This window comes from Dama dama, chromosome 25 (assembly GCF_033118175.1).
Source record: "Dama dama isolate Ldn47 chromosome 25, ASM3311817v1, whole genome shotgun sequence".
Classification (NCBI taxonomy): domain Eukaryota; kingdom Metazoa; phylum Chordata; class Mammalia; order Artiodactyla; family Cervidae; genus Dama; species Dama dama.
In genome coordinates, this window is record NC_083705.1 from 61,159,336 (window position 1) to 61,169,677 (window position 10,342).

General features: G+C 40.5%; 1 pseudogene; it reads left to right on the top strand.

The window, feature by feature from the left end:
* Positions 1–275: 275 nt before the first annotated feature.
* LOC133046631 (aurora kinase B-like) lies at positions 276–8,442 on the top strand (annotated as a pseudogene).
* The last annotated feature ends 1,900 nt before the right edge of the window (positions 8,443–10,342 follow it).

Below are 10,342 nucleotides of genomic sequence, written 5' to 3' on the forward strand. Positions count from 1 at the left end.
TCCAAGTACACATGTGCAGTGAGCTACCTGCACAACCATACATGGCGAACCTGTACATGTTATTTATCTAAATCAAAGATGATTTATTCTCCTTAGTTGTTATAAATTCAATGCCTGACTATAAGGAATGAGGCGGATATTACAGGGCAAGAATACACCTAAAAACCAGTCAAAAGTTTGCTAGTCATTTATTATATAAAATTATACTAAATAACATTCAGATAGTAAGACAATGAACTTAGTTGAAAAAATTGCTTTTTTGTCATCTGTCCAACATGTCGAGAAACAGATCTCACTTTTTGGTATGTATGGTGTGGCTAAGCAGAAGGGTTTTACCTAAAACTTGGAATCAACTTCAAAGATCCCCTTTGTAGTGTCTCTTAGGGAAAACTTTAATTGGCAATAATGAGATTCAGTAACCACCTCATTGAAGCCAATTAAATGGCCAAGTCCCTACGTTCAATTTAACAGAAATATTGAGAAAAAAAAAAAAAAAAACTCTAGGCAGTTTTGTTGTTTTTTTACCAGATAAGACTCAACAGAAATTCCATGGGAACTGCATAAAATCTATCTTTTTGAGACTGGGGTAGAGAGATTTTAGTTCTGAGTGCATGAGGACAATAGTCAATGGGTACAACCTCTTACTCCCAAATTTTTCCAAAGAAAAGAGAAATAAATAAGTAAATAAATAGTTAAATAAGTAATTGTATAAGTATGCAGGAGCCTCAGGCATAAAACAAAGAGGGCCTGGGAATCAGCTGAAACACCATAAAGCAAGGGTTCATATCCATGACCTTGAATGTTGAAAGACTTCTAATTTTGAAAGTCCTAATGTGCTTTGAAAATTAATTATTTCAATTTTATTAAAAGCAATATATCATTCAGAAACTATAAACACTCGCCTCCTGATATCAGTGTTAATCTATTTTCTTAATGATACTTAATAGTCCAATATCTCATTCAACTAAATGAGCTCTATAAACTTTAATAATTTTTTTAAAAAGGAATTATGCTATTTAAAGAAACACTAAATATCCAGAGGAAAAGCCACCATTCCATAAATTTTCTGTGATTTTAATTATTATACTTTATGAGGATAATATTGTCATGCACATTTATAGCAGACAAACGGGTTTCTAGGGGGAAACTGCCTTAAGTTTAATTTTAGGACTGACAGAAGGCATCTGCTTTTCTGCAAGGGAAAAACAATGCAGTCCTATCCTATGTTAATCCTGGAAGTGTTTCTATGTTTAAATTATCTTTTTATTACAAATCACAGCATTACAGAATGTCAAGTAGTACATGAAAGTGAAAGTTAGTCACTCAGTCATTTCCGACTCTTTGTGACCCCATGGACTGTAGCCCACCAGGCTCTTCTGTCCATGGGATTTCTCCAAACAGGAATACTGGAATGGACTGCCATTTCCTTCTCCGGGGAATCTTCCCAACCCAGCGATCAAACCCATTGCAGTCTGTCTTCATTGCAGGCAGACTCTTTATGATCTGAGCTACCAGATCCTTTGCAATAAAAAGTATATGCAGGAGAAAACTAATTTCAAATGCCTTTGAGTAGGGATGTCTGGTTATTATTATGTTTTAGGCTTTCTAGAAGGCTTACAGTCCACTGACTAACATTCTGGTACAAAAGGAACTGAATAGTCGAACTTTGTTCTTTCCTGAAATCATTTACTAAGGGACAAACTTTCAGTCCAGGAAAAGTTTTAGGAAGCTAGGAGAAGAAAGACGGGTATAATAAATAGTGTTAGAAACATAACCATGCCTAAGAAATGATTTTACATTTTTAATAAACAAAGCAAAACAGTCTATGTAAATAAATGTTTATGTTTCTAAGTCAAGTTCACTAAAACAAGGAGGAAGCCTAAAATAATTCCAACATACAGTTTAAAAATATTTATAAAACTGCCTATGGGGGAGGAGCCAAGATGGCGGAGGAGTAGGACGGGGAGACCACTTTCTCTCCTACAAATTCATCAAAAGAATAACTGAACGCAGAGCAAACTTCGCAAAACAACTTCTGATCGCTAGCTGAGGTCATCAGGCACCCAGAAAAGCAGCCCATTGTCTTCGAAAGGAGGGCTGTATAGTTGGAGAAGTCCTGAGACTACAGGAAGAATAAAACTGAAATCCAGAGGCAGGAGACTTAAGCCCAAAACCTGAAAACACCAGAAAACTCCTGACTACATGGAACTTTAAGTAATAAGTGACTGTCCAAAAGCCTTCATACCTACACTGAAACCAACCACCACCCAAGAGCCAATAAGTTTTAGAGCAAGACATACCACGCAAATTCTCCAGCAACGCAGGAACATAGCCCTGAACATCAACATACAGGCTGCCCAAGGACACACCTAACACATAGACCCATCTCAAAACTCATTACTGGGCACTCCATTGCTCTCCAAAGAAAGAAATCAAGTTCCACACACCAGAACACTGACGCAAGCTTCCCTAACCAGGAAACCTTGACAAGCCAATCGTCTAACCCCACCCACTGGGTTAATCCTCCACAATAAAAGGGAACCACAGACCTCCAGAATACAGAAAGCCCCCTCCAGATACAGCAATCTAAACAAGATGAAAAGGCAAAGAAATACCCAACAGGTAAAGGAACATGAAAAATGCCCACCAAGTCAAACAAAAGAGGAGGAGATAGGGAATCTACCTGAAAAAGAATTTAGAATAATGATAATAAAAATCATCCAAAATCTTGAAAACAAAATGGAGTTACAGATAAATAGCCTGGAGACAAAGATTGAAAAGATTCAAGAAATGTTTAATAAAGACCTAGAAGAAATAAAAAAGAGTCAATTACAAATGAATAATGCAATGAATGAGATCAAAAACACTTTGGAGGGAACCAAGAGTAGAATAACGGAGGCAGAAGATAGGATAAGTGAGGTAGAAGATAAAATGGTGGAAATAAATGAAGCAGAGAGGAAAAAAGAAAAAAGGATCAAAAGAAATGAGGACAACCTCAGGGACCTCTGGGACACTGTGAAACGCCCCAACATTCGAATCATAGGAGTTCCAGAAGAAGAAGACAAAAAGAAAGGCCATGAGAAAATACTCGAGGAGATAATAGCTGAAAACTTCCCTAAAATGGGGAAGGAAATAGCCACCCAAGTCCAAGAAACCCAGAGAGTCCCAAACAGGATAAACCCAAGGCGAAACACCCCAAGACACATATTAATCAAATTAACAAAGATCAAACACAAAGAACAAATATTAAAAGCAGCAAGGGAGAAACAACAAATAACACACAAAGGGATTCCCATAAGGATAACAGCTGATCTATCAATAGAAACCCTCCAGGCCAGAAGGGAATGGCAGGACGTTCTGAAAGTAATGAAAGAGAATAACCTACAACCTAGATTACTGTATCCAGCAAGGATCTCATTCAGATATGAAGGAGAATTCAAAAGCTTTACAGATAAGCAAAAGCTGAGAGAATTCAGCACCACCAAACCAGCTCTTCAACAAATGCTAAAGGATCTTCTCTAGACAGGAAATGCAGAAAGGTTGTATAAACGTGAACCCAAAACAACAAAGTAAATGGCAACGGGACCACACCTATCAATAATTACCCTAAATGTAAATGGGTTGAATGCCCCAACCAAAAGACAAAGATTGGCTGAATGGATACAAAAACAAGACCCCTATATATGCTGTCTACAAGAGACCCACCTCAAAACAAGAGACACATACAGACTAAAAGTGAAGGGCTGGAAAAAAATATTTCATGCAAACGGAGACCAAAAGAAAGCAGGAGTCGCAATACTCATATCAGATAAAATAGACTTTCAAATAAAGGATGTGAAAAGAGACAAAGAAGGACACTACATAATGATCAAAGGATCAATCCAAGAAGAAGATATAACAATTATAAATATATATGCACCCAACATAGGAGCACCGCAATATGTGCGGCAAACACTAACGAGTATGAAAGAGGAAATTAATAGTAACACAATAATAGTGGGAGACTTTAATACCCCACTCACAACTATGGATAGATCAACTAAACAGAAAATTAACAAGGAAACACAAACCTTAAATGCCACAATGGACCAGCTAGACCTAATTGATATCTATAGGACATTTCACCCCAAAACAATCAACTTCACCTTTTTCTCAAGTGCACACAGAACCTTCTCCAGAATAGATCACATTCTGGGCCATAAATCTGGTCTTGGAAAATTCAAAAAAGTTGAAATCATTCCAGTCATCTTTTCTGACCACAGTGCAGTAAGATTAGATCTCAATTACAGGAAAAAAATTGTTAAAACTTCAAACATATGGAGGCTAAATAACACGCTTCTGAATAACCAACAAATCATAGAAGAAATCAAAAAAGAAATCAAAATATGTATAGAAATGAATGAAAATGAAAACACAACAACCCAAAACCTATGGGGCACTGTAAAAGCAGTGCTAAGGGGAAGGTTCATAGCATTACAGGCTTACATCAAGAAACAAGAAAAAAAACCAAATAAATAATCTAACTCTACACCTAAAGCAATTAGAGAAGGAAGAAATGAAGAACCCCAGGGTTAGCAGAAGGAAAGAAATCTTAAAATTTAGGGCAGAAATAAATGCAAAAGAAACTAAAGAGACCATAGCAAAAATCAACAAAGCTAAAAGCTGGTTTTTTGAAAAAATAAACAAAATTGACAAACCATTAGCAAGACTCATTAAGAAACAAAGAGAAAAGAACCAAATTAACAAAATTAGAAATGAAAATGGAGAGATCACAACAGACAACACTGAAATACAAAGGATCATAAGAGACTACTACCAGCAGCTCTATGCCAATAAAATGGACAACTTGGATGAAATGGACAAATTCTTAAAAAAGTATAACTTTCCAAAACTGAACCAGGAAGAAATAGAAGATCTTAACAGACCCATCACAAGCAAGGAAATCGAAACTATAATCAAAAATCTTCCAGCAAACAAAAGCCCAGGACCAGATGGCTTCACAGCTGAATTCTACCAAAAATTTAGAGAAGAGCTAACACCTATCTTACTCAAACTCTTCCAGAAAATTGCAGATGAAGGTAAGCTTCCAAACTCATTCTATGAGGCCACCATCACCCTAATTCCAAAACCAGACAAAGATGCCACAAAAAAAGAAAACTACAGGCCAATATCACTGATGAACATAGATGCAAAAATCCTTAACAAAATTCTAGCAAACAGAATCCAACAACATATTAAAAAAATCATACACCATGACCAAGTGGGCTTTATCCCAGGAATGCAAGGATTCTTTAATATCTGCAAATCAATCAATGTAATACACCACATTAACAAATTGAAAGAGAAAAACCATATGATTATCTCAATAGATGCAGAGAAAGCCTTTGACAAAATTCAACACTCATTTCTGATTAAAACTCTCCAAAAAGCAGGAATAGAAGGAACATACCTCAACATAATAAAAGCTATATATGACAAACCCACAGCAAGCATCACCCTCAATGGTGAAAAATTGAAAGCATTTCCCCTGAAATCAGGAACAAGACAAGGGTGCCCACTCTCACCACTACTATTCAACATAGTGTTGGAAGTTCTGGCCACAGCAATCAGAGCAGAAAAAGAAGTAAAAGGAATCCAGATAGGAAAAGAAGAAGTGAAACTCTCACTGTTTGCAGATGACATGATCCTCTACATAGAAAACCCTAAAGACTCTACCAGAAAATTACTAGAGCTAATCAATGAATATAGTAAAGTTGCAGGATATAAAATTAACACACAGAAATCCCTTGCATTCTTATATACTAACAATGAGAAAACAGACAGAGAAATTAAGGAAACAATACCATTCACCATTGCAACAAAAAAAATAAAATACTTAGGAGTATATCTACCTAAAGAAACAAAAGACCTATACATAGAAAACTATAAAACACTGATGAAAGAAATCAAAGAGGACACAAACAGATGGAGAAACATACCGTGTTCATGGATTGGAAGAATCAATATTGTCAAAATGGCTATTCTACCCAAAGCAGTCTATAGATTCAATGCAATCCCTATCAAGCTACCAACGGTATTTTTCACAGAACTAGACCAAAGAATTTCACAATTTGTATGGAAATACAAAAAACCTCGAAAAGCCAAAGTAATCTTGAGAAAGAAGAATGGAGCTGGAGGAATCAACCTGCCTGACTTCAGACTCTACTACAAAGCCACAGTCATCAAGACAGTATGGTACTGGCACAAAGACAGAAATATAGATCAATGGAACAGAATAGAAAGCCCAGAGATAAATCCACAAACCTATGAACACCTTATCTTTGACAAAGGAGGCAAGGATATACAATGGAAAAAAGACAACCTCTTTAACAAGTGGTGCTGGGAAAACTGGTCAACCACTTGTAAAAGAATGAAACTAGAACACTTTCTAACACCATACACAAAAATAAACTCAAAATGGATTAAAGATCTAAATGTAAGACCAGAAACTATAAAACTCCTAGAGGAGAACATAGGCAAAACACTCTCCGACATAAATCACAGCAAGATCCTCTATGACCCACCTCCCAGAATATTGGAAATAAAAGCAAAAATAAACAAATGGGACCTAATGAAACTTAAAAGCTTTTGCACTACAAAGGAAACTATAAGTAAGGTGAAAAGACAGCCCTCAGATTGGAAGAAAATAATAGCAAATGAAGAAACAGACAAAGGATTAATCTCAAAAATATACAAGCAACTCCTGCAGCTCAATTCCAGAAAAATAAATGACCCAATCAAAAAATGGGCCAAAGAACTAAACAGACATTTCTCCAAAGAAGACATACAGATGGCTAACAAACACATGAAAAGATGCTCAACATCACTCATTATCAGAGAAATGCAAATCAAAACCACAATGAGGTACCATTACACGCCAGTCAGGATGGCTGCTATCCAAAAGTTTACAAGCAATAAATGCTGGAGAGGGTGTGGAGAAAAGGGAACCCTCTTACACTCTTCATGGGAATGCAAACTAGTACAGCTGCTATGGAAAACAGTATGGAGATTTCTTAAAAAACTGGAAATAGAACTGCCATATGACCCAGCAATCCCACTGCTGGGCATACACACTGAGGAAACCAGATCTGAAAGAGACACGTGCATCCCAATGTTCATCGCAGCACTGTTTATAATAGCCAGGACATGGAAGCAACCTAGATGCCCATCAGCAGATGAATGGATAAGGAAGCTGTGGTACATATACACCATGGAATATTACTCAGCCATTAAAAAGAATTCATTTGAACCAGTCCTAATGAGATGGATGAAGCTGGAGCCCCTTATACAGAGTGAAGTAAGCCAGAAAGATAAAGAACATTACAGCATACTAACACATATATATGGAATTTAAAAAGATGGCAATGATAACCCTATATGCAAAACAGAAAAAGAGACACAGAAATACAGAACAGACTTTTGAACTCTGTGGGAGAAGGCGAGGGTGGGATGTTTCAAAAGAACAGCATGTATACTATCTATGGTGAAACAGATCACCAGCCCAGGTGGGATGCATGAGACAAGTGCTCCAGCCTGGTGCACTGGGAGGACCCGGAGGAATCGGGTGGAGAGGGAGGTGGGAGGGGGGGATCGGGATGGGGAATACATGTAAATCCATGGCTGATTCATATCAATGTATGACAAAACCCACTGAAATGTTGTGAAGTGATTGGCCTCCAACTAATAAAAAAAAAAAAAAAAAAACTGCCTATGGAGAGGTTCAGTCATTTGCTAGCAACCACTGAGGAGGTTGTACCATGGGCTCCAGTTCTCACCCTCTAAGGACGGCCAAGAAGGAAAACACCTACCCTCATCTCTACGGCCAGCAGACGGCTCAGCCTGGCCTGAACACCGGCCCCAGAGAGGTTCTCCAGAAGAAGCTTGTCATCCCATCTCTTCTGTCCCCTTGAACTGCTTCAACGTCCAGCCCACAGCTGCTCCCTGGCCAGAAGGTGGTGGAGAACAGCAGGGGGACCCCCAACTTCTCAACGCGTTTCTTCGCATCCATGACTTTGGGACTGGGCGTCCTCTGGGCAAAAACAAGTTTGAAAATGTGTACCTGGCTCGGAAGAAGAAAAGCCATTTCATCGTGACGCTCAAAGCCCTCTTCAAGTCTCAGGTAGAGAAGGAGGGTGAGGAGCACCAGCTGCGCAGGAAGATCGGCAGCCTCCCAACGTCTTGCTTCTCAACAGTTTCTCTAACCAGCGAAGGATCTACTTGATTCTGGGTTTGCCTCTCCCCGGGGTGGGGAGGAAGCGGGGAGGAGCAGCGAACAGCCAGGATGGTGGAGGAGCTGGCAGATGCTCTAATGTACTGCTGCGGGAAACAGGTGATTCACAGAGACTTAAAGCGGAGAATCTGCTCTTGGGACTCCAAAGAGCGCTGATAAACTGGTCGGTGTGATAGTTTACCGTGAACAGTGTCAGATTCTTGATCTCCGAAGAAGAAGATTTAGCTTCGGGACCAGGGACCAGGCTTGATCACTCAAGAGCTTTTGTGTAGCAGAGTTTTATTCAAGTAAGAATAGGCACAGAGAAAGCTTCTAACATAGACATCAGAAGGGGGACGGAGAGTGCCCCCCTCGCTAGTGTTAGCAAGGGAGTTACACACTTTTTTAGTTAGCTATTATAGTAAGTCAAAAGAATGTCTCAAGGTTGTCAAGATCTTACTAGACCCACTCCCATAATTTACATTTTAAAATAACAGGATTAGCCAGAAGGTTTTCAGGAAGGAGAAACTGTCCTCAAGCAGGATACATTGTTGTTATATTATCCTTGAAAGTGAAAGAAAACGAAGCTGCTCAGTTGTGTCCGACTCTTTGCAACCCCATGGAGCCTGCCAGGCTCCTCTGTCCATGGTCCATGGGATTTTCTAGGCAGGAGTACTGGAGTGGGTTGCCATTTCCTTAGCTCAGAGTTTAAACTGAGTTTGTTGTGTAATCATCAGTTCTGGGCTTAAAGAAAAAAACGTTTTATGTGACTGAGACTAAGGAAGGTAGAGAAAAAAAAGATGTTTGTCCTTTCCTCCTCCTTGAGAATTCCAGACCCCTGTCTCCTTGGGGACCCCGGACTTCTTATCAACCTGCCTAGGAATTGACTGTCTCAGGTGCATGCCCTCTCCTTGAGGGGAAGACAGTGTTAAGCAGCCGGTCCCCCTTTCCCCAGAGGTGACCGAGGGGCGCACACACAGAGGGAGAAGGTGGATCTGGGGTACACTGGAGTGCTCTCCTACCAGCTGTTGCTGGACCTTGACGTTCCTGAGTGCTTCCCACAAGGAACAAGACATACGTGCGCATCATCACAGTGGTACTGAAGTTCCCCATTATGTGCCCACAGGAGCCCAGGACCTCATCTCTGAGCTACTTGAGCATAACCTCTCAGAACACCTGCCACTGACCCGGGTCTCAACCCACCCTTGGCTCCAGTACCATTCTCGAAGGGTGCTGCCTCTCTCTGCCCTTCAGTCTGTTCCCGGAATTGTCCCTGTCCTTTTCTCAATCCTGTCTGTGTTGGTACATCTGTATATTGTAATTAGGAGGAGGGGTCCCTGGCCTCTTCCACCGTCTGTCTTCTACCTCTGCTTTATTTAATAAAGGCAGATGCTTTTTGTACTGATGAGTGTAGATGTTTACAGGTGGAGATGGCTGTGGCGGAAGCCGGCCCCCGTGGGAGGAAGCTGAGGAGTTGCCCACGCTGGGTGCCAGGGTGGGCACCACATCACCGTGCCTAGGAGCACCCAGCCCTCTCAGCTCTAGCCCCCACCTGGTCAGCTGCCAGCCACCCCACCCCCTCCGTCTTTTCTGTCCCCAGCTCTGACGCCCAGGCCTGGAGATGCTGGGGACCTCGGCTCCACTCTGCACACCAGCCATCTCTGCCCACCTGCTCTTCACGACTTGCTCTTAGTTGACCTCTCCTCTTTCTGTCTCCTGCTAAAGCCCTACAGACCCAAGAGCAATGAACACTGCTGTTCCCAGAAGCTGTCTTTTTTGTTTGTTTTTCTGTTCTGGTGAGGCTCTAGCGCAGGAGTCAATAGATACAGTACTGATGTTGCCCTGTTTCTGATGTACATTTTCACTGACAGGTATGATGCTTGGTGTAGGTTTTGCCATTTGGTTTGGTTTTGACTGCCCTGCACACCACGCAGGATCCTGCAGGATCTTAGTTTGAAGAACAGGTGCACCCTGCAGTGGAAGTGTAGTGTCCTAACTATTGGACTGCCAGGGAATTCCCTTGCTGTAGATACACCTATTTTATCAGATTAGGGAAGGCTTGGTCTCGTCCTGGTTTGTTAAGGGTTTGGGGTT